General features: G+C 35.4%; 1 protein-coding gene across 1 annotated transcript in view; it reads right to left on the minus strand.

The window, feature by feature from the left end:
- Positions 1–26,154, minus strand: part of EPS8 (epidermal growth factor receptor pathway substrate 8) — a 169,729-nt gene that overhangs the window by 106,914 nt on the left and 36,661 nt on the right. The window contains exon 2 of the mRNA XM_033118213.1: positions 7,813–7,883. The gene's annotated coding sequence lies outside the window, so the exon portion shown is untranslated. The remainder of the gene's footprint in view (positions 1–7,812; positions 7,884–26,154) is intronic.

Raw genomic sequence — 26,154 nt, forward strand, 5'->3', positions numbered from 1 at the left:
ATCTCTAAACCAATTTCTACTCATTTATGGGGACTGTCAGTAATTACAACAGCAATGTACATTATCTCATACCATTAAATGTGCATTGCCTGAAGCCTTTCTCAGAGAGTATGAGCTCATGCACACTTCATATAGTTTATACAGCATTTCATTTGCATTATTCTTAATTCTCATACTTCTGTTAACCAATCAAAATTTATACAACAGATCACACCAATGACTCTTAGTCATATGGTGACTCATCCACAATTCAGTAATGACCTTGGACATCAAACTTGCAGAAATCTCATTACAACAGCCCAGCCCTGAATCATCATCAAAGAACAGAGAGATGCATGAGGAAAAAAATATGAATGAGGAAAAAATGTATATAAATTTTAAAATTAATAAGCTATCAGTAAACAAGTATTTATTGTTATTTATTATAAATTTACTGTGTCTTAAGCATTTGTTGAAATTTGTCTCACAAGAGTATGCTGATTGGTTCATAATTAAGACAGAGAATTTGCCCTTTAGGTTAATCTGTGTTACAGACATAGATACACATACTAAACACATACTAGTAACACAGGTATAGTAAAAATACTGAATACAGCATAAATCTAATAAAATTATACTTAAATATAAATAAAAGATCAAAAGATTTAATATGATGGACAGTGAGGAATCAGTCATAAAAACTGAAAAATCAGACAGAAAGTTTTCAGGAAGTAAACTTCCACTTCTCTTTCAGTAAGATTACAAAGACTTTTTGTCAGCTGATATATGAAGACTTTTGTCAGCTGATATATGAAGATCAGAGTAGAAATTAAAAAGCCTAATAAAGCAAGAGGATTAGGTATTTTTTTCATAAGAAGGACAAGTTGAAGAACAAAGAATACAAGCAGAAAAACAGCAACAAACGAGAGGGATAACTACTGTCAAGGATGATTGAGTGATGAGATTTGGGGAGGAGACTAATTTTGGATTAACCTGTGGATTGCAAAATTCAGTTCCTGTGGTTGGCAGGGAAGAAAATCTGAAGAAGGAAAAAAATACCTGGAGAAGGCAGGACTGGCTCAGTACTGATAGAATTCAAATACTGTATGTGCAAAGTCCAAGTAAAAGAACTAGAACAAAAGTTCTATAGTGACACATGCCAGGTGAATTTGTGAAACAGTCAAGAGGGAAGTGCCAGGTTTTGTCAAAAGCTTGGATATCTATGGAGAGACAGCAAATAGTGAAGAAACATACATACATATATACATACATACAGAATGTTTTCTTCCTAGAGACGTGACTGATAGAGCAGGCATTCCTCAAAATAGTGAGATGGCAATAAGAGGCAGCTTTTGTAGTAAAATTCTGTAGCTTTATCTTTTTTTTTTTCTAAATTTAATGTAAGTTGGTGATTAGTTATCCTGCCCGAGCCCCCTTTGCCTTCTGAAAGATTTGCGAGTGCCAACAATGTAGTATGTACTATACAGGTAAAAATGAAATTATACAATCATCCTCAAAGCAGAAATAATTATTACCATTTTATTAATGATGTGGAAGTAAATGAGAGGAAAATCTCTTTAATTCAGACTAAATGTAAAACCATCTTGATTACTGAGAGTTATGAGTTAGAGAAGACATATAACTAGAACTAAACTAATTTAAACTTTGTCTCATAGGACTCCTTAGATTTAAATTATTAAATAAATAAGAATGACTATAATTCAGTAAGTGGTATTTTTTCAGGGTTTGAAATTCACTATATCTCTTAAATCATCATTCTACTCAGGAAATATTATTTGTTTGATTATGCACTAGTAACCACTGTTTTGAATTTCTTACAGGGCCTTTGGCATCCGGTTCTGTTTTCCTGGCTGATTTAATTTCTGAACATCTAGGACTTTATACAGCTGGGTTTGCTATAGGAGCATTGACCCCAAGTAGGAAATGTCATTATATCCAGTTTGACCATTTGGCATATAGTATACATCTCCAAATCAATGACTCATTTCATTATCTCAAATTCATTGTTCCACTTGTGTTCATCCCTCCTCATTCTTTGTTACATTTTAAACCTAACTGAAACACCTTAACATTTCTTTTAATGTTTGTAGATACCTACAGGTTTAACTTTAAGATGGCTAACCCATTGCCACAGCTTATTAAATATAGTAAAGCAAAGGATTTGAAATGTTGACTCATAAAAATCAATAATGGACAAGACTGATTTCCCTTATCAAAATGCTTGTGTCAGTTTTCTTCTCCTTCTCCCATAATGCCTCAACAAACGATGAAAATTTTACAACTGCAGCATAGGATAATATTCTCCACCATTTCTGAACACAGTGGAAAGGTTTAAAGCTGTGTGACATGAGTAAGCTCCTGTTAGTTAGCACTGAAAGGAAATAATCAACAGATTTAAAGCACTGATGTAGCTAATTCTACAAAATCTTTAGCTTTGCATTATAACTACTTCCTTTTTAGTGATGGAAATTTAACTGGATGGAAAAATTAACCCGAAGTGTAGGCAACTGGTAGTAAGAAAACACAGGTGACCTAACCCGGAAGAATCATGCCAACCATAAAACTAAGCAGACTATTCATCACCATGGCAATAACTCTTAAAACAGACACAGAAACCAACTCATAGATTCCATTTTCAAACCAGGGAGTGATGTGGGGTGTATGTATGTATGTAATTTACACAGTGCTTAGTGCCAAACTAGTAACAGTCCAAGAGATGAAGCTTAAAGTAACTACAGCAGTGGCCCTTTTAAAAACAATATTGATTCCTGAGGCATGGAAAGGTAATCTGTTCCTCAGGACAAAGAACCTTAGAGGATGTTACAAAAACACAGCGACAATCATCAGGAACAATCTCCTGGGTGTTCATTAATTGAATTTGAAAGGTCAGGCATGACTCCTAACACAACTGTATCTACTTGAGAAGAGCACATGCCTTTTGCATGAAAATGCAAGTCCAATGTTTATGGTTTGTGTCTTACTTTGAATACAAAAGAACAATACATATTTAACAGTATGAATAACCCTAGCAAAAATGATCATTTCAGAGATACTATTTCCAAAACTATTTGAAGCACAATATATTGTAATACCAAGCTTTGGTAGCAAAATATTCAAGCCAATAAAAATGTGCTACAAGACAATTAATAAAAAGACAAGGCACAGACTGGAATATTTACATATCATATTTCTTTCTACATTTTCTTTCAAGGCATGTGTACAGTTGACAAATTCCCGGTTGTGTTGTTATTGTTTCATCTGAGAAAGTTTATTTCTCCTTCAGTTTTGAAGGATAATTATGCTGGACACAGCATTCTAGGTTGGTGGTTGGGGTTTTGATTTTCTCACACTTTACATATTTCTCTCTGTACACTTTTCTTGCTTACATGGTTTCTGAAGAGAAGATGGATGTAATTCCTCTACAGGTAAGAGATGTCGGGTGCTGTTAACATTAAGAAGAATGAAAGCTCAGCCTTCCCCTTTAGCATTGGACTCTATGTTGCCAGTTTGATTTAACCAATGTTTATACCAAACACTGAGCTAGGGACTTTAAGACAATCTGAAAAATAAAGATTCGATGCAATACATTGGAATTAGATTGCTTGTGTCAGTAGGGAGCTTAGAAACTAAGGGGCTTTCATTAAAATAGAGAATTCTAATTTGAAACTGAAACTGCGAACTTTTTTGAGGGCAGGGATCTTTACTTTGGCCTACTACTGCTCAACCATCTCTCCATTTGCTTTCTGAGTTACTAAGGAAAATTACTGTATTTTGCCACATATAATGTGCACTTTCTTGCCCAAATTTGTGAGGGAAAAATAAGAACGCACATTATACACGTGTAGTACTAACTCCGTATCTATATAAATGCTTTTAATTCTTCTATTTACGCTTATGAATTAAAAGTGTAACTCTAGAAATCAATAACGATATCTGTATGCAAAATAATACCCTAGAATATGATAACTGGTTTTGTTGAACTTACTGTGAACTTGCATCGGCCAATGATTCAACGAAATGAAACGAAGAGCGAGCGACGTAATGTCATCCACAGAGTGAGTCTGACGTGGTAAGTAAGGTGGGTGACGCCAACTTTACTACCATGAGGTGAACGGCACAACATTTCTCTTCATACACTTTAGGTGGTAGCTAGCAATCCAGCTGATTTTTTTACAGAAATTATTGAAAATCCTTTGGAAAGTTAAAAATAAAATTTTCTTCCCCTGAAAGTTTGGGCCAAAAACATGGGCGTGCATTATACTCGGGAGTGCACTATACACAGCAAAATATGGTACAAACTTGACAATGAGGCACACTAGAACCTTGTTTCAGTGTCAGTATCAACACTTCATTTCTTGTTGGTTCTATAACGTAAAAATCCAACAACATATTCCTCATAATAACCATGTTCTCAAGTTATAATACAGCCCCTTTTTCCTAAACCCCTCCTCAAAAAATAATTGTCCCTCCTATAAACAAAAAAAGAGATGAACTGTATGACCTCCATTACCTCCACATAAATAAAAAACTCTTCAGTAGCACAAAAGGACTCTTAGATGTTGAATATTGCCTTAAAAATGGATTCACAAATGACAAGCTTCCATATAATATTTAAAATATTCCATTTACTCATTTCAGAAATGCAGTTCAGCAAAAAGTTCAGTCAGCCATATATTTTACAGTATCTTAAAAGTGTGTCTACATATGATACAGAAAAAAATCCATTTTGGATGGAATAATCAAAATTTTCTGGGCAACTGTTATTCAAGTTTTTCGCTGATTTAATCAAATCCACTAGACAGAATCCTATATTCTTGGAAATGTTTATTCTCATTTCAAAGTATTCTGAAGAGTTATATTCAGAATATAAAGTTTTTAAATAAGTTTTTAACCATTTTAAATGTTTCACTCACTCAAGACTTTTTCACCTCATGTGAATTTCATGCTAAAGATTCAGAGTATTTTCTGAATAGAAACATTTTTTTAGAATCCTTATATAAAAAGATTTAAGTGAGCATCAGTAGTTCAATCATCCCCAAACTAACAGCAAAAAACCACTCGATGTGTTGTTATCTAACCCCTACAGCTGTACACTCATATTCTGAAATGAAAGACAGAAAATAAAGTGTGTATATGGGCAAAAGGAAGCTGGATTATTAATCACCATATATGTCTATTCTTTAAAATCTGATTTCATGGTAGAATTTTTTCATCACATCCATAAAACAGATACACACACTGAAGAAAATAAATTTTTAAAAAGTGGTTAATACTTTTTAATGTTGTTTTTGCAAAGGCAAATGTTTAAATAACTGCTTACTTCTGAGAGAAGTTAAGTCTGAAGTTAAATGGTGTATTTCATAAAACTCAAACAGTATACCTAGAAACAGCCCATTAGTGACCAATTAACCCATTTCCATATGTCTGTGGTAATCTCAGTCAGATACATTGACCTATCTCTAAGCCTGGACTTTCTCATCTCAATGAAGATGGATGTGCTTATCAGAAAACCCATAACTACACACGACTGCTTAAGGTGATCTACTGAAACAACAAAGTACCTTTATCAACATTGCCTTGTTTTGAGCTCACCTGTATAAAACTCACTTTGGGCTTTACCACATAATCATGATAATGAGGACAGCAAGGTGACTGAGGAGAAATTGGCAATGACAATAATTATCTGGGCATGTGCAGCAAGTCTTCACCTGACATCATTGATAAGTTCTGTGACCTTAAGTGAAACAACATCCAGTGAAACCAATTTTACCATAGACTAATTGATATAAACAAGAGTTAAGTTCCTACAATATCTCATGAATGTTATACTGAAATGATGCTGGAAAAAACACATTATTCCAGGACCTGCTATATTTGTGCTCCATACTGTACTAGGCCCTTCCTATATGCTATCTCATTTAACCCTAACAATTCTATGATATAGGTAACACTGTTCCCATTTTATAACTATGAAGTCTGAGGCTCAGAGAGGATAAGTGCCCAGAATTTTACAAGAACTAGACAGCAAAGATTATGAACCCAGGTATTTCTGCTACCTCCTCTTATACCCACTATCTTAAAAAAAAAAGAAAGATAGAAAGAAAAAAAATCGGTAAAAGCTCCTTACAGCTGTTTCTTTGGACTGGTCAATTACTTTTTGGGAAACCAAAGAAATAACTTATAAGTGAAACTAAGTAAGACAATTGTTTACCAAGTAAGAAGCAACATTTCTTAAAGATACAAAAGAATACAATTTACAATTGTATAAAGAGAACACAAAAGCAGTAGCCAGATGACTCAGCCAAGCAATAAATCAGAGGTTAAGGTGGCTGCCAGAGAATTAAAACTGTTGAGCTAGCTCTGAAGATTAAAGGACAGGTCACTAATCATTGTGAAAGGCCCTGAACACAACCTCCTCAGTCACTTAGCAGGGAACTGAATAATGAATAAGTAAATTGTGTGAGGAAAATATAACATTTTCCTCTAGACTAAGACACAGAGATAGTCAGCAGCTGCAACATTAGACAAAAGATGACCAAATCATCTAGCTACAGAGTAACAAACTCCACACAAGAATCAGATAATCCCTAATCAAGAGTACGTACATGAAAATAGCAATTTTACTACCATCTAACCAGTATTTCTTTTTGAATATATAGATAAATACTCTCAAAACATAGTTATTGGAAAGAAATATAGTAACCACATTGGGTAAATATTATCTTGGCACCTTTACAAAGCCTAGGTATACATTTTGGGAGACTAAGAATTTTGGGAGACCAACAATAAGTTATATATATATATATATATATATATATATATATATATATATATATATATATATATATATATATCCCTCAGCCCAAAAAGAGATAAGATGATGACATGATATGATGATATGAACAAGAGAAATAATGAAAAGTTAAAAAGAAAACCAAACAAACAAACTGCTGGAGTTAGGAGAAACATCCATTCAGTTTTACTAAGCCTTATACCACATATACCAAGACACTCAAACGAATGGCTAAAACTCTATAGAAGGGAAAAATCAGAACTAGATTTTTTTTGTCCATAGCAAGAATGTATAAAATTTTGAATGTAAAAATACTGAAAACAATGTAAACAGGTTTTTAAGGGAAACTACATTTTTAGTAATCCATAGATTAATAATTCCTTCAAGTGTTTCCTAGCAAGTGAAGAAATTTGTAGTTCTAGAAACTCCAATGCTTTCAAGACCATTTAACTGGTTTTATTTTCTTTCTTCCACCACTTCTTCCTCTTACTTTTCCTCTTCTTCTCCTCCTTTTGTGCTTGCCAGTTTTTCCAGAAACAGTATATAAAATGGCCCTGTCTTACTGTGCCTATGGCATTAGGCTACAATTACATTAGAAATTTTCACACTTAAAATGACTCTCTGCATGTAACTGCTGATTTTCATTTAATTTCCTGTGACAATTCACAATATTAATACCTCTACCTTACATTTTTCTTAATAAAACACTTTCATATCCATGATCTCAATTTTTAGCCTTACAACATGTAATTTGGAAGGTAAGCAGAGCCAAAAGCTATACCATTCCCAGTTTTAAAAGAAACAAACTGACATGAAGAAGTAACGAGCTGAAATACTGAGGGCACCTGCAGCAGAGCCGGTATTAGGGGGAAAGAGCCAGTGTGCCTGGGATTCTCATCACCACTCCATACTCAGAGTATTTCAAGGATAATTGTTGTGTTTCTGAGTACACAAAAATGACAAAATTCCTTAACAGCAGACTGCTTTAAATGCAGTAATTTTTCTACAAATGGACTCACCTCAAAAATTAAAATATGCTCTAATTCTTCTGTTTCCACTTCAGTCCAATGAAAGCTGTATTAAAAGTGACCTGCAATAAAAAAATAAATGAATAAAAGTAAATTATCATTCATTTTGAAGTACGGGATGAAAGCTGTAGTTGCTTTTGCTTAACAAATACATTTTGTTCTCTCTTACTTATATTTTTGTTCCATTTTTATCTAGATCAAAAGTTATATGGATGTAAATGATAAATAGAAAAAGAGATCATAAAGGATCAAATATTGTGGTAGGCATGTTAACACACTGTGATCTAATCCTTGTAATAACTTGGATTCTAAGATTCTTAGACAAACTAGTATGTGAATCCACATCTAACCCCAAATCCCTCAAAGTTACTTTATTTTACATCTTTTAAAATTTTTCTAGTATTTTACAATCTATAAATTGAATAGGCATATTCAATTATTTCCTGTATGTAGCTGGACTTCCTATATTCAGCTCAAGGCCTATAAATAAACATAGTAACCAAGGTATTTAAAATGCAGACCTATGTTCAAAGTACATGTTATTAAATGACCTGTATCTGTGTAACTTAAATGTTGTAAAATACATTTTGAATACATAGCTAGCTATCCATTAGGTATTGAAAGAATCCATCTATATGTATGAAAATTGTTTAAAAGCTACAATAGAGAAAAATGCCAATAATAGGGCAAGAACAAAGTTTCTCTTTTAAATCAAATACTACCACTAACAACATATACTTTTTAAAAACTATAATAATTAATAGTACTGACTTCTTTGTCATAGGAGTCAAACAGCAATGAAAATGGACCTTGTTGTAGGGGAGGCCTGAATTTGAATCCCAACTCTGTAAGTTAACACTGGAAGTACTGAATATCAGAATTTCATTCTCCAGTTCAGATCTGACTATAGTAAAATCTCACATGCCTAAAGGCCACACATCAACCTAAGCACTATCATAAAGTAAAATTAAAAAGTTCTACAGCTAGTTAAGTAGATGCCACATCGTCTATGTGCTAAACTTCTGTATTTTACTGTGAGAAGATGCACTCAAGCTCAGTTTAGATTTTTTAATGTTATTTTTTTTTAAGTTCTAATGAAGTTAATAATCAAATCAAGGTTAGAAGAACTGGCCAGAAGCATTAAATTCAAATTTGTGGAGCTAGGGCTAATGGAGATAGCAGAAAGAAATGATAGCAAAAAAAAAAAAAAAAAATGGTAAGTTATAACAACAAGAGAAAAAGACATAAAGACATAAGTTGCAAAGAAAGAAATATATGAGCCATCCTGAGAATATTTGATATAAAACCAAATAGCCATGCATATATCAATAGCCTCCAATGATACACTATATACAACCCAAATAAATAGTATGCATAGTGATGAATTACGTTCCGTTTAAGAAGGCTGAAGTGTGATGCTTATAAAAGAAATTACCATAAAAGTTCAAAAATAAATTTTTAAAAATCCTAATATTTAAAGGATTATACTTTAACTCATATAGTAGACAGATAGGAAATTCACTTGTTTGCGAATTTGAAAACATATTACTAGGCAAACTCGACAAATGAGATCTTAATATAGTTAATGGAGCAAATATTAGGGGCTTAAGTCTCATAATGAATACCAAGCACTGCATTATATACATCCGTATAAAGTCTCTCTCCTCAAAAGCTCACAATTCAATAGAAAATACCACAATATATCTCAATAAAATGTAACACTGTTTAGTTGTAAAAAACATGAGACATAATATTTGGTTGTTTCTTTTTTTTTACGCTGTTACCAGCTGCTGATGTGCAATGCCTAGACACTTTAATTCAGTAGGGGTTACAAATGTGATTTTAAGAAGTCTGAAACATATGAAATGGATGAGAAGAAATGTATCAAAAGACTCTGGGGCATGGGTAAAAATAAGCATCAGAAGTTCCCTCCGTCCTCCTTTCTGCCCTAAGAGCAAAGACAAATAATGGCAATAGCAACAGTTAACGTTTATGGGGAGCTTATTATGTGCTAGGGTCTGCTCCAAGTGGTAACACGTATGAACTCATTCAATCCTCAACAACAATTCTATGAAGGTGGTTCTGTTATTATCCTGATTTAACAGATGAGAAAACGGGCGCAGAGACAGTAAGTAATGTGCCAAAGTTACCTGGTTTAAGTGAAGAAACAAAGTTCTAATATAGGAAGTCTAGTTTCAGAAACCATGCTCTTCACCACTGTACTCCTAAGCATTAACTAAATGCCCAATGATGTTACTGTCTTATAGAAGGTATACTTCTCAAAGCTGTTTTAAAAAGCTATTATCATTAAAAACTTTTCCATATTCCTTCAAAACCAATTATTTTCCATTTTTGCTAGTTTATTAATACATGTTTAGCATTTGATTCTATAACTATTCTATATTCTCCAGGTGCTTTTTGTAAATACATCAAAATTTCAAAATTTCCCCAATTATTTATACCATTAAAAACTCAGAAACTGAGAAAGAACCAAGCATTTATCCAAATTTTTTATACAAACTGCACAATTAGCTAAACAAATAGTAGATGGGGGAAGTTGTTCTTTGTAGAAGTAGTCCAGATAATTGAGATAAAATGACAATTAAAATATCATACTTTGCAACTCCTAACGAATTAAAATGTCTGGGCATAACAGCTGCCAGCATCAAACAAACAAACAAAAAAACAGCTACATATTACATGCTTCCTGATGGAAGAAGAAATACCACTCATACCATGTTTCCCCGAAAATAAGACCTAGCCAGACCATCAGTTCCAATGCATCTTTTGAAGCAAAAATTAATATAAGACCCGGTCTCATATTAGACCTGGTATCATAGCATATATCATACCATATCATATCATATCATATCTTAAGACCCGGTCTTATATTATATTAAAATAAGACTGGGTCTTATATTAATTTTTGCTCCAAAAGACGCATTAGAGCTGATGGTCCGGCTAGGTCTTATTTTGGGGGAAACACAGTAGCAGGCAGGAAATGAGGAGGATGGAGAGAGTGAAGGGAGGAAAAGAAAGAAGAGGAAGGTAGGGAAAGAGGAAGGAATGAAGATGGAAGAAGAAGAATCTGAATTTGATCAGGTCTCTGGGTCCTTCCACCACTAGATAAAAAATACAAAGGATGGAGGAACACGTTGAACACCACCACAGAGACACAATCAGCAACATCGAGCTGTGGGAAATTCTACAAGGCAAATAATTCAGTTTCTTCAACAAATAAATTACGTGGAGAAAAAAAAAAGATGGAAGGGAATATCTATATATTAAAAGATGTTAAAATACATATTAACCAATCATAAAGGGCATTATCTGGACCCTGATACCAAAATGTAACAAGAATATTTTTATGAAATCATTGGCAAATTGATTACCTGAATCCTTAATATTAAAGAATTATTAACTTTTAGTTTCGGGTATAATCATTAAATTATTGTTATGCCTTCTTAAAGTGTTATCTTTTAGAACAACATACTGAACTATTTACAAACAAAACGGTATGACTGATATCTGCTTTGCTTCACAAGAAAGAGAAGACAATGAGCAGATGAATGAAACAAGATTGACTAAGAGTTAAGAACTGTTGAAGCTACACGATGGCTACATCAGGGCTCATTATACTATTCTGTGTACTTTGTACATGTGACATTTTCCACAAGACAATGTTTTAACCTGAGAAATACAGTACATCAAAAAATGGTACCTCAAGTGTTATAATAGAAGTACTTTTAAGAACAACTTAAATTTTAACTTCAGGTTACTAGAGGAAAAAATAGTTGACTAAATAATAATACTAACTAATGTCTCAACGAGTAGATATTTCTCCCCATTGCTTACCTAAATGTCGTTTTGTTTGTAAGTAACCTGATCTCTTTATAAAGCACAGCTAGTACAATGAAAACAGCCATTTCTTTGCAACTGGAAAAGTCATGACTGTTTACAAATATGAGCAAACTGCCAGACTTTAGAGAGTTTTACTTCCAAAGTTTTTTGTTCACTTCAACTGGCATTAGGAAGATTCATGAGCTAAAATGGTAGCATAGATTTTTGGTTCAAATTCTTCAAGTTTGGATAATGCATTTGTAATTTAAGTTTGTCCATTATCAGTTCTGCTACGTGAGAAATGGTTGTATTCAACACAAAAAGGTGAAAAGCACAAAGATTCTGAAATTCAGTTTTGGTTCTATCACGTAGTAGTTTTATATGGTCTCAAGCAAGTTCAAGTTACTTCATCTATAAAACGAGGAAAATAATTTCTTCCATACGATGTTGTGATACATGGGTTTAAATTATAACATATACAATATAGTCAATATATTTTAGTCTTTTGTATATACTACAGAAGTATATATATTCCCTAGCATTGTTCCTGTTAGTGTTTAATACAGTGTAGCAATATTCTTAATTGTCAACATCTACTCATTATTCTGCTAGTTATTATTGTTATGCCAGATATTATTAAACTCACTTCTCCCAAAATCCCAACAATATTTCCCTAGAGTATAAATGTTCATTTGTAAAACACACCCACTCTTGGGCTAAGAAACACTTTTATACGCTGAAGCTATGAGTGTCTTTATATAATAAACAGGACAACAAGAATTTGTCTATACCTTCTATTTTTCTAAGTTGTACAGATTTTGGATAAATAAAATTGTTAGAAAAGTTTAAAGAGAGGATGCTTTCAGTTAAATAAGCCAAAGTCAAGTTACATTTTAAATATATTTGGTTAAGGATCAACTACACTAAAAACTTTCAAAATAATTCATTAGACTTACTGACAATGCTTCCACTACAAGAAAATTCTCACCCTTGAAGATAAAATATCAAGAAAGAATGGCTTCCATCCAACTCATCTGATGCCCTAGGGCATTTAGCAAGCACCTTAAAGTATGGCATGTTATATCAGTATATTTATCCATAGTTGGAATATGAGCTGCACAAAGACAGAGGCAGACATTTTTCTTTTAATCAATGGTATCTGCATAGTGCCTGGCTATAGAAGGTGCTTAATTTGTTGAATTCACATATGTGTATATACGCCTTCACCTCAAGGACTTCTGGATCAAATCATTAAGTACCCCACAGCTAAACACTCATGATGAAGCTGAGTCTACCAAACCCGGGACTAGGATCTCAAGAGACTTCCATTGGGTCGTTACCCCTTAGTCCATAGAGGGCACATGTACCCCTTAGTCCATAGAGGGCACTCTAATTCAGCACAGACTGTATCTCTGGGTTATTCTTGCAAGCCTCGCCTTCAATCTATACTATTACGTAACACTTACTGATAGCACTCTACGTCCCAGTTACTACACTAAACACAGCATATACCTTAGTTCATGTGATCTTCAAATAACCTGGGAGTGAGTATTAGTATTACTTTTATTTTACAGGTAAAAATGCTGAGGCTTAAAGAGCTTATGAAACATGTTCAAGTTCCAATGTCATAGAGCAGAAGCAGGATTTGAGCCAGGTCTGCTTGACTGCAGTCTATATTCTCAATCACTGAATCCCCTGAACAGAAGGCTACCAGTAAACAAAGCTTTTCAAAAAAGACTTTAAACATCCCTTGAAGTCACTTCAGATGTTTTTTTTAATAAATTTTTTAAAAAATGATGTTAGTGTCGTTTTGGGAGTCCTTCATTTTTTCCTCTTATGTTCTTTGATACACCGTGATCCATCAATGCAGAGAACACTAACAGAAGCTACTCTAAGATAACAGCAGACATCATTGAGGGTGGAAACCATGCTCAAAGAAAGAAATGTGAGCCGTCTAGAAATCTTGTGAAAAAAGACTAGGGAAAAATAGGTAGATGCACAAATTATTGCATAAAGGACCAGATCCCTATTAATGACTAAAAGTTTTATAGAGCTTACAAGCTAGAGAGCACTTAGAAATACACACTAATTCACTAAGTGGGAAGTTCCTAAAACTGCCACTAGAAAGCTGACACCTATGTGTCACGTACATTTAACACTAAAATTTTCATGAGAGCCACTGGAAACCGTACAGGCTAATGAATAAGAAAGTCTTTCCCAATTTAAAATCTCAGCTTTGCCAATTGCTGCATGGCTTTAGGAAAGATACTTATCAACTACTCTGAGCCTCAGTTTCCAGGTATGTAAAATAGAAACAATACCTACCTTGTAGCAAAATTATGAAAAAAATAGTTAAAGCATCATGTTTTCCAAAATGAATAAGTTGAACACATCTATATGGATTGATAACAATAAGAAAAAGGTTACATTATTAAAATTCTTAATAACTATATCTCTGCCTTTGTGTTTCATACGTGAAGTTCAATGTGACAATGAAGGTCGGCTTAGGGCCTCGGTTCACATGCAGTTCCGCCTTGCATCACCTCCACACCAGAGCCAGTCACAGGATGCAGGAACTGGATTGCAGAGAGGGGAAGCATTGGCCACCCCATCCTGAGTTGGCAGTATCACAGTCCATTATGTGGGTGACTAAGTGGAGTCTTCTGACCCACCCCCAATTCAGGTACCAAGCAAATCGAGGCATGACCACTTGGAGGCCGGCCATCTGCAATTCGGGGTGGCAGCCGGGAAAGGGAAGTTGGCCTCCCAACCCAATCTAGGACCCTCCTCCTTCTCCATCTTCTCACTTTGCTCTGGGCCCTGCAGGTTATCTAGCCTACCCTGTCCTTCACTTCGTGATGGCAACAAAAACACTACCAACAAGACAGATGTTTGGTTAGCACAATTTTTTAAAATATAAAAGCCACTGGACAACTATTAGCCAGTCCTAACTTGGATTAAATCAAACTGTTTTCTTTACAACACCTTACTGGGATCAGTAACATTAAATCTTAGTGACTATGGAAAAATAAGTTTTCACCTAGAGTGGAGCTGAGCAAGAATGAAAACAGCACTTGTTAAAAAAAAAAAAAAAAATGACTGACCTCTTCCTGTTTCACCCTATGAGACTCTGTAACACCTTCTTCCTCTGCCCTCCTCCTTATTCAATTAGTACTTAAGAAATTATTGAATGCAGACATTGTTCCAGTTCCAGGGCATATGATGAACCATGAACAGGAGAGTGAGTAAAGTTAATCAGTAACAATAACAATAGCTAATATCTGAATACTTGTTATGTGTCAGGCTTTCTCAAGTTTGACACACTTAATAATTTAATTCTCCCAATAAGCCCATGAGTTAGTTAGTAACACTGTCCTGTCTTAGAGATGAGAAAATTGAAACATGAAGACTTTGAATAACTTGCAAATTCAAACAGCTACTAAGCAGTGAAGCTTAGACTCAAACCTAGGCAGACGATGACAACATAAATGATAAACGCTAGAACACAGGTTATGGGAACGTCTAGGACCAAGAATTTAAGTAGACCGGTCAGTAATAAATAAAGTTAACAAGTATGTTTAGAAGTTTTAGAAACCCACAAAGACAAGGTAAACAAAGATAGTGGCCCCATCTTTCAAATTCTCATAGACCATGTGCATAACAGCTCAGGTTCACCACCTCTTAGAAACATTAACAGCTGTTATATGTGGTTTCACCCATACACACAAATCAAAAAGAAAAAAAAACAAAAAACAAATGATGAGTGACTAGGGCAAAAACATTGCCCAAATGAAATGAGTTCACATTATTAAACTGAATTACAATCACATGGGGTCACTTTGTAAAATATCATAAAGCCACTCTAGCAATGGCAGAAGGGTAACAGCATTTTCTGTAACACACAGACTTTACAGTTGGTGGCATATGTAACTAATATTTTAATTGGAGAAAAAGAAGCATCATACAATCACACAATAGGACCAGGAAAGGTCTTTTTGAGATGAGTTTGCCCATACTAGTTAATTAACCAAATGTTTCATTCAGTGACACATATAACAGAGAAGTTATTTTTTCTTGAAGCAACAGTCTTTCCATAATTAAACTGCCCTCAGCTGCATTGTGTGAAGAGATTAATCCTGCATTATACACTATCCTGCTAGTCAATCCTCATTATTTGCAAAGCATAGTTTAACGTCTATAATATCAGCTCCCTATTCTTGTCTGCCTAATAAAACATTTCTCCTTCATGTCCTAATTTATTCAAAACTGAACCTGTTCTTCCCCACAAAACAAATGTATTCTCCAAATTTACTCATTTATTTTAATGGCACTTCCTTTCTCCTTTTCACCCCACTTGAAATTCTAGTCATTATTGATTCTTCTCTCTCACTCTGTATCACCTCATGCCTGGATTATCAAAATAAGTTTAACTGGTTTTCCTATTTCAAATAACTTCCCCTTCTAATCCTTTTTCTAAGACTGAAAATTTACTCTTTAAAAACACTGCTGTTACTCTGCTGTCTTCTGTCCCAGAACCAACAATGGCAACAGGAGATAACATAATAGAAGTAACAGTAGCGTAATAATCAGGAAGCCTGAGCTCCAGCTCCAATTCCTCCACTAACTAATTTAAGTAACTCCATTTGGTTTCCTTACCTGGAAAATATGATTCCTGGGCTAGAAGAGATCTGTGGTCCCTTACTTTGAGAACAACAAATCTCTTATCCGGGAATTCATGGTCCATCATAATGTAGCTAATCAAACTCACCTGTAACTATCCCCAACACATATTCTCCTCCTGCCAACTAGTGTCTGCAAGCTCCTAAATTTTGTCAGTTATTCTAGGGCTCTACTAATTCCTTCTTCTAAAATGGCTTCACCCTTCTCCTCTCACAAAAAATGTTCTCAAACAGAAGCGTTACAAGAAATTATTTTCTTCTTGTCCTTTTCTGACATTTGCAATTTCTCTCCAGTCACTATGTATGTACTAGTAAGTGTTCAGGAGAAAAATAATAAACTTCCTAAACCAGAACTACAGTTAAATTATCTCAACACATGAAGCCTAACCTAGTAACCCTCAATAATATAGCCTCTTCTTCTTCCTAGAGATTTTATTTGCTGTACGCATTTGGTCCTGTTAACTTCAAAACTTAATCTACTATGGCTCCAAAGTACGGACTCAGTAGTTACTGAACTGACTTTATTTTGGTTCTCTTAAGTGCACCGTCTAATTCACCACTGCTCAAGTGAAGTGGATATTGTATGTAGCCAATGTAGTTATATCAAAGTCCTTAAGCTTAGTACGTTAACAAGCATGCTCCTTGTTTCTGAGAAACTCAGCCTATTTTTAAATATCAAGCCATACTAGTTTATGAACAGCAAGTTAACTCCAATAATATCTATTTGATCATTTTATAAGGAAAATTATTTTTATGAACTGATCTGAGAACCCCCAATTACCTTCTACAATATGCATTGGTAAGAAAAGTGGCAATTTCTGAAATAATAACTTGGGGAGAGCCCCAAATATAGTTCCCTTTCTCCAGCAGTCATTCAGCTAACAGAAAGGAGAAATCAATGGCCCAGAGATACCTTCCAGTCCTCCAGAAACTTCACTGACCTGATTTTGATTTAAAATAGAATAAATATTTAAGAAAAACTTAGGGCCTAATAGGAGGGGGAAAAAAAGATTAAAGAATTTGCTCTCCACAGGCCTGTGCCAAACCTCACCAGTTAATATCTCACAGCCACAGGCAAGTCTCACAGCCTGTCATCCTCAGATTCCCCCTCAGCAAAATAAAGACAATCACTGTACTAGCCTTGACTACTATATAAGACCACTGAGGCGCAAATGCGGTAATGTGAAAGTGTTTTGAAAACTGACAAATGCTTCATCAATACAAATTAAGACATTATGTAAGTACTATTCATAAGTCAAATGCTGACTAATTGTAAGTATTTGTTTACTGTCAAATAAATTCACTTAGTAGGAAAACTAGAGTTACTAGAATTAGAATGAAAAGAATCACCCTTAATAATATCAATTTCTAAGCCTAGATTTTTACACCTCTTGCTTTTTTAAAGTAGGACACACAAAATTCTACACAAACATTTTCAGGCAGTAAAGTGTCTGAACACCTTTTCTTAAGTTCTCCAGGGAGAGAAATTCCACAGCTGTCTTGGTATTTTTCACTCTGGAACAGAACAACTCAAATAAGGTGTAAACAAGTAAGTTCTCATTTCTTTCATCTGATATGAAGAAAATCAAGTATACCAAACTGGTTTAAAACAGAATAACTGGATACAAAATCCTATTTTGCAACAAGTTTTATGGTAGATAAAGACAAAATATCCAAAGATATATTGGACCTAAGCATTTTCTCTTTTATTCAAATTCCTTCCTTGCAGAGATGGAAACATCCACTGCCTAGGCAAAAGAAAAAAACACAGATCAGATTTCATAATGGAATACTAACCTTGACACCTGCCAACCTAGAATACAAAACATATGGTCTTCTCTTCAATCCACACCACAGAACATCAGCACTTCATGCTCTTGTCAAATGTTAACATTAAACTCTTGATAACAGCAAATAGTAAGACAATTAATACTAGGGGGAAATTAAGGCCCCTTTAACCAAATTTCACAAAATCCATCCTGTGGTCTTCTGGAAGAGCTGAACATAAAGTACCTGAACTGTATTATTTTCATTGTTACCATAACGCATTTATTACTTAATTATTTTAAGTTATTACTTAGGCGCTCATTGAAGGCCAGCATAGACTTAAAAGAATGTTTTTACCCTGGTTTCTAACACTATCCAATATGCTATTCAATATATATCTTTCAATATACTGTAGTATCTTCCCATAGCACTTGCTGTCTGTGGCACTTCACCAACAATTCACATATTATAATTTACTGAAATTCTTATTTGTCTATCTCCTCATCTTATTCAACATTATTTCCCAAATACTGAGTAGAGTGCTTGGCACATAAGCAGCTCAGTAGTTATTTACTGAATGAATAAAGCATAGACTATATTTTATTTCTCCTGGACATATGTTCAGTCCTAAATAGAAAATTATCTCCTGATCTTATACCGTCCATTTATTTATCCTCTCCACTCTCCCTGGAACTTGCCTTGGTCATAGCAAGGAATTAATAAATATTTGATGATGATGATGATGATGGTGACAACAGCAATGACAATTATATAGTAGTAGTAGAAAACAAATTATCCTCATCAAAATAACATATAACATATTATTCATTATTGAAATCAAATGTAAAGATACTAAATGATTATCTTCCTATGTTTGGATTATGTATGGTTACTCTCCTCTTCATTTTCTAAGTTTCCCAATACTGGTTAGGGAATTTTCGTTGGGCTCCCATACACCAGTAAGCCTAAAAAGAATCAGTTCTTAAGGTAAACAAAATTTAAACTGACTCTAGTAAGTCATCTAAGAAAAAGCAAGCTCCAACCATAGGATATTTACACTTCAGAAACCTCAAGCCTCAAGCCTCCTGCTTTTTGAGCCTTCATCCATGATTTCAGATGATAACTTTCCTCTGATTCCTCCTACTGAGGACGCCTGCCTCGAGAACTGGACTCTACCTTTCTGAACCTGCTGGGTGCTTGGATGAAGGTGAGGAGAGAGCAGGAAGCCAAGAACGACAATGATCTCCCACCCTGTAGAGGATACACCTGCCACTCTGGTGCTCAGTGTATGTTCGCCACGGCTCGGCTGTAAAACCAACTCCAGTTTTAGTTCATAGCTGGCAGAAGCAACTGTCCTTGATTAGCAAGCCTGGCTTTACACTCTATCCTACGGCAAACACACATGAACCAAAAAAAAAAAAATAAAAATCTCCTGTTTATATATGAAACTGTGTTTATCACAATCAAGTGGTGATTTGATCCCATAAACAGTCCAAGCACTCGATGAAGATAAAACCTCAAGAAGAAATTCCTCTAAGTGTATCTATCAAGATAAGCTGTCTTCCTCAATTTGATCAATTGGTTTGTACTCTAGACAGGTTTCAATTCCCCGGAGTAGTAGTGTTTGAAAACTATACATCCTTATGGCCTGAAATGGTCCATGCCAGACTCCACAGATAAAGGTAGATGACAAGGTGAATCTGACACCTAGAAACACTCACTCTGGTGCCCAGATTCAAGGAGACTCGGTGAATAATTGCTTAACACTACAGGATGCCAAATGGACCAGCAAGAATGAAAACAGTGGATGCCTTTCATCACTTTATTGAGTACTTAAAACCATCACTATTATTCATATGATGTTGAATAGAAATATACTTCTGGTATTGATGTGTAAAAACATGTTGACTATCTATACTGGCAAATTTTTAAAACCATGTTTTAGATACATACCTACGTATTTAGATATTGGACTTAAAACTTAAATTAACGCAAAAGTTAATTTAAGGGTGCATCGTATGTAAAAATATCCCTTCTTTTCCTAAGTACAAAAGATTTTTCTTTCTCAACACTTCACTCAAATAAGAGTACAAGGTGTAATCAAAAACTACGATGAATGTTTAAATTAAAAAAAAAAATGATTACAGTAAGACATGCTGCCATTAATCCCCCACAAAATACTCCTCTTCTCTTCAAATACACTTATCCCATCGTTCTTGCCATTTTCTGAAGCAGTTCTGGAAGTCCTTTTTGTGAGTGTCTTTAGTTGCACTGTCGTGGCTGCCTCGATGTCCTGAATCGATTCAAAACGTTTACTTTTCATAGTCATTTTGACATTGGGGAAGAGCCAGAAGTCGCACAGTGCCAGATCCGGTGAATGAGGTGGATGAGGACACACTGTAATGGTTTTTATTTGACAGAAATTGCTGTACCAGAATCAATGTGTGACACAGAGCATTATTATGATGGAGGATGAAGTAAAGACACAAAAGAGGACTTCCAGAACTGCTTCAGAAAGTGACAAGAACGATGGGATAAAAGTGAGGAGGAGTATTTTTGGGGGGATTAGTGGCAATGTATCTTTTATTTTAATATATATTTTTTTAAACATTCAGCACATTTTTTGATCATACCTTGTATACTTAGAACAAAACTCTTATTACATAAAAAAGTAAAAGGAAACAGTAAGATCCAAAACTCTGTTTCTCTCCCTTCCATAAGAACCAAATCCTTAGCTAGCATTCAAGATTCTGCATGATCAATTTAAGCATTCTAGCCTCAACTTCACTAATCCCAAAACTTATTCATTCATTCAACAAAAATATATGGAGCTATAGCAATAAACAAGGCTACAATGATCACAATCCACAAAAGATCCCATTAAAGTGCCCTCCAAGCAAACCGGTCAATTCAGTGTGTTCCCCCAAAAACTCATTCAACAAATATTTACTGCACAGATTAAATGCTGGGCACATTTTTAGACACTAGAGATATAGCAGTAAACAAAGAGACATGATTTCTTTCCTTAAAAAAATTCACAATCTTGTGAATGAAAAAATATGCCTGTGCCTTTGTACTTTTACGCGATGTTTATGTCCGTTTCCCCTCTCTCCTCTGTACCTTCCCTTCACCTTAGTATCAGAACTACCAAATTCCACTTATACCATAGGTCAGATAACATGTTAGATGGGAACTAAATTACTTACTGGCGAAGAAACTGAGACTCAAGCAAGACTCAAATCTGGAGGGTGTGGGGGTGGTGGGAAGTATTGAGTGGGGAAGAGGGTCAGCTACATTTTGGAAATCAAAGAGAATTATGGGATTCTGGGCAGGTTTTAAGACCAAGATAAAGAGTCAATTCAGGAAATCATGACTACCCTGGGGTGCAGTTGAAGATTTTATCATACAAGCAAGACAGAAACCCAGTTACTGGACTGAGGTTCCAAGGTGATACAGAACCACCAGCAATGGTGCTTGATATCAAGTAAGCAGCTAATGAATCAGGGCTCTTAAAATTTCTCCAAAGGACAGAGCTGGCCCCTCTGGGCTGAACTGAGACTTTCAGGAGAGATCAAGTACTCTCAGCAATGGAATTAAAAGAAATTGATCTTTGCAAATGACATGTTTGATAATGGGATTAATATTCAAAATATGTAAGGAACATATGTAATTCAATAGCAAAAATAAATAACCAGACTTTTTAAATTAGCAAAAGACCTGAATAGATATTTTTCCAAAGAAGACATGTAAATAGCCAAGAAGAACATGAAAAGATGCTCAGCATTACTTATCATCAGGGAAATGCAAATCAAAGGAACAATGAGAAATCATCTCACACTCGTTAGAATGGCTATTACTAAAAAGACAAGTGAGAAATGTTGGTGAGGAGGTAGAAAAAATAAACCCTGAAAATGTGCACGTCATCAAAATGGCAGCGTGAGGTGAGCCTCTGGAAATCTTCCCTGAAATTTACAACTAATCGAACAACTATAACTCCACAAAAGACTCACTGCAAAGCAGACAGGCAAGACAAAAAATCTCACTACTGAATTCACCTAAAGGTGGGCAAATTGTATGAGCAAGGGAGGAGGGAAAGGAGAAGTGTGGGGATGGAGCCATGCGGGCGGAGGACGCAGACCTAGCTCAGCGCTCCGAGTTCTCTGCATCCCGGAGCTACCGCAGCTACGGGAGAGGTAAGGTCTCGAACTGCTAGGGCTCTGCTTATAGCCCACAGGGCTGAGGGAACAGCATATAACACGGCTGAACCCAACGCTCACAGCAGAGTCCTTGGAGCAAAGACTGAGGGAAGAATGTTGAAAATGGTGGTTTAAGCCCTCACTGCTGAGCAGAGAACGGAAGCCTTAGGCACTGAGACTAGCCGCCTCCTTCCTACCCTCCCAGAGCTCGTCCAGCCCCCACCTGCCCAGTGCTAAAAGAAAACAGTAGCAGTGTCAGACCAAAAGAACAGAGTATTTGCAATTCTGAGAACTGTGGTCCACAGACACAGATTCCACAGCCCAACTAGTTACGGCAAAAGGGAGGGAGCTGTGGAAACAAGACTGGCTATGGTGGTGGTCCCTGCCATTGCTCTGGGCCACCTCTCACAACCCACCCCACCTCTGTCCCCACCTATCTGGGCGGATCCCTGCAGGAGTAAATAGAGCTACTGAAACACATGGGCTCTGAATCTGGTATAGGAAGAGCTTTGGAACTTCAAAAGCTCTCCACATACCCACACGGACACTGCGCCCTGTGACCCAGGCGAACTTTTAACAGAGGAGAAGCCCGCTTTCCAGGGAATCCCCCCACTGTGTGAGAAGCTGTAATAGTGCAGAGAAAACATAACACTACAGTGTGAGAGAGAAAAAAAGGGCTGCAGTCAGAGAGAAAATAAAACATTCTATCAACACGTACTGGAAAACAAAAGAAAGACCTCTATCAACCTGTTGTAGAACCCACTCCAGTAGATGTCAAGGAAGAGAAATAATAAATCATTAATTGCCATGAATAACCAAGGCAACAAGAATGCTCAGAAAGAAAATGAAAAGTCTCCAGAAAATGAAATTAAAGACATGGAAATATGTGACTTAAATGACAGAGAATGCAAGATGACAGTTCTGGAAAAAAACTCAATGAGATGCAAGAAAACACAGAAAGGCAGTTTAATGAACTCAGAAACACAATCAAAGAACAACACGAACATTTTACCCAAGAGATTGAAATTTTCAAAAAGAACCAAATGGAATTTCTGGAGATTAAGAAATCAATAGAAGAAATGAAGAATGAAATACCCAGGTTACGTAATAGAGTTGACCAGATGGAGGAAAGAATCAGTGACATCGAAGATAGAAACCTGGAAATGACACGGATGGAAGAAGAAAGAGACTTGAGACTTAAAAGAAATGAAAGAACTCTACAAGAACTTTCTGACTCCATCAGAAAGGGCAATATAAGAATAATGGGTATACCAGAAGGAGAAGAAAGAGAGAAGGGAACAGAGAGTATATTCAAACAAATAGTCGATGAGAACTTCCCAAACTTGTGGAAAGAACTGGATCCTCGAATCCAAGAAGCAAATAGAATACTTAATTACCTTAACCCCAACAGGCCTTCTCCAAGGCACATGGTATTGAAGCTGTCAAAAATCAATGACAAAGGAAGAATCCTCAAGGCAGCCAGGGAAAAGAAGATGGTAACCTAAAAAGGAAAGCCCATTAGATTATCATCAGATTTCTCAGCAGAAACTCTAAAAGTCAGGAGGGAGCGGAACCAAATATTTAAACTACTGAAAGAGAGAAATTATGAGCCGAGAATAATATACCCAGCAAAGATATCCTTTAGATATGAAGGAGGAACAAAGACCTTTCCACACATACAGAGACCTTTCCAGACATACAGAAGCTGAGGGAATTTTCTAATACATGACCTGCACTACAAGAAATACTAAAGGAGGCTATTCAACCACCATCAACAGGGACAACTTGTGGCAACCAAAATATAAAAAGGGGCTGAGTAAAGGCCTGAACCAGAACATGGGAATGTAGAAAATAAGCTTGCTGAAGAAAATGGAATACTCTAAATATCAAACTTTCTTTTACATAAACTTAACGGTAACCACTCAAAAAAAAAAAATTCAGAACTGAAATATATACTGTAATTAAAGAAGAAACAGAGGGAAAAATCATAGAATACCACCACACAGAAATAATAGACAACAACAAAAGGCAAAGAAACAATGGAGACATGGTCTTACAAGAAACTAAAGACAGAATGATAGGAAATCCTCACATATCAATAATCACCCTAAATGTAAATGGACTGAACTCACCAATGAAAAGGCACAGAGTAGCAGACTGGATCAAAAAACTAAACCTAACTATATGCTGTCTCGAAGAGACACATCTCACCTACAAGGACAAGCACAGACTCAAAGTGAAAGGGTGGAAATTGACACTCCAAGCAAATGGTATCCAGAGAAAATCAGGTGTAGCCATAATGATATCAGATGAAACAAACTTCAGGGTGAAAAAGGTAACAAGAGACAAAGATGGACATTTCATAATGGTAAAGGGGACTATACAACAAGAAGACATAAGAGTCATCAATATTTATGCCCTCAATCAGGGAGCACCGAAATATACCAAGCAACTACTAACAGAACTAAAAGGAGAAATTGACCAAAACACAATTATAGTAGGGGACCTAAATACATCACTGACAGCTATGGATAGATCATCCAAACAGAAAATAAATAATGAAATAGCAGCCGTAAAAGACACATTACATGAAATGGACATAATTGACATTTATAGAGCACTTCATCCTAAAACATCAGACTATACATTTTCTCTAGTGTACATGGAACATTCTCAAAGATAGACCATATATTGGGACATAAAACTAACCTCAGCAAATTTAAGAAGATTGAAATCATACCAAGCATATTCTCTAATCACAAGGTTTTGAAATTGGATATCAACTGCAAAAAGAAAGCAGGAAAAACCACAAATACATGGAGATTAAACAACATACTTTTAAAGAACAACCAGGTCAAAGAAGAAATTAGAGGAGAGATCAAAAGGTACATAGAAACAAATGACAATGAAAATACATCCTACCAAAATTTTTGGGATGCAGCAAAAGCAGTTTTAAGAGGGAAATTTATATCATTACAGGCCTATCTCAAGAAACAAGAAAAATCCCAAATAAATAACCTCACATTACATCTTAAAGAACTAGAAAAAAAAGAACAAATGAAACCCAAGGTCAGCAGAAAAAAGGAAATAATAAGAATCAGAACAGAACAAAATGAAATAGAGAACAAAAAGACAATAGAAAAAATTAATGTGACAAAGAGCTGGTTCTTTGAAAAGATTAACAAAATTGACAAACCCTTGACTAAGCTAAGATAAAAAGAGAGAAGACACTAATAAACAAAATAAGAAATGAAATAGGGGAAGTTATCACAGATGCCACAGAAATACAAAGGATCATCCAAGAATGCTACGAAGGACTATATGGCACCAAATTGAATAACCTAGAAGAAATGGACAAGTTCTTAGAAACATATAGTCTTCCTAGGCTGAACCATGAAGAACTGGAAAATCTAAACAGACCGATCACCAGTAACAAAATTGAATCAGTCATCCAAAACCTTCCCAAAAGCAAAAGTCCGGGACCAGATGGTTTCACAAGTGAATTCTAGGAAACCTTCAAAGAGGATCTAATAACAATCCTGCTCAAACTCTTCCAAAAAATTGAAGAAGAGACAGTACTCCCTAACTCATTTTATGAGGCCAATATTACCCTGATACCAAAACCTGGAAAGGACAACACACAAAAAAAGAACTACAGACTAATATCTCTGATGAATACAGATGCAAAAATCCTAAACACAATTCTAGCAAATTGAATGCAACAATTCATTAGAAAGATTATTCATCACGACCAAGTGGGGTTCATTCCCAGGGCACAAAGATGGTTCAACATCCGCAAATCCATCAATGTGATACATCACGTAAACAAAATAAAGGACAAAAATCATATG

This window comes from Rhinolophus ferrumequinum, chromosome 10, assembly GCF_004115265.2.
Source record: "Rhinolophus ferrumequinum isolate MPI-CBG mRhiFer1 chromosome 10, mRhiFer1_v1.p, whole genome shotgun sequence".
Lineage (NCBI taxonomy): Eukaryota > Metazoa > Chordata > Mammalia > Chiroptera > Rhinolophidae > Rhinolophus > Rhinolophus ferrumequinum.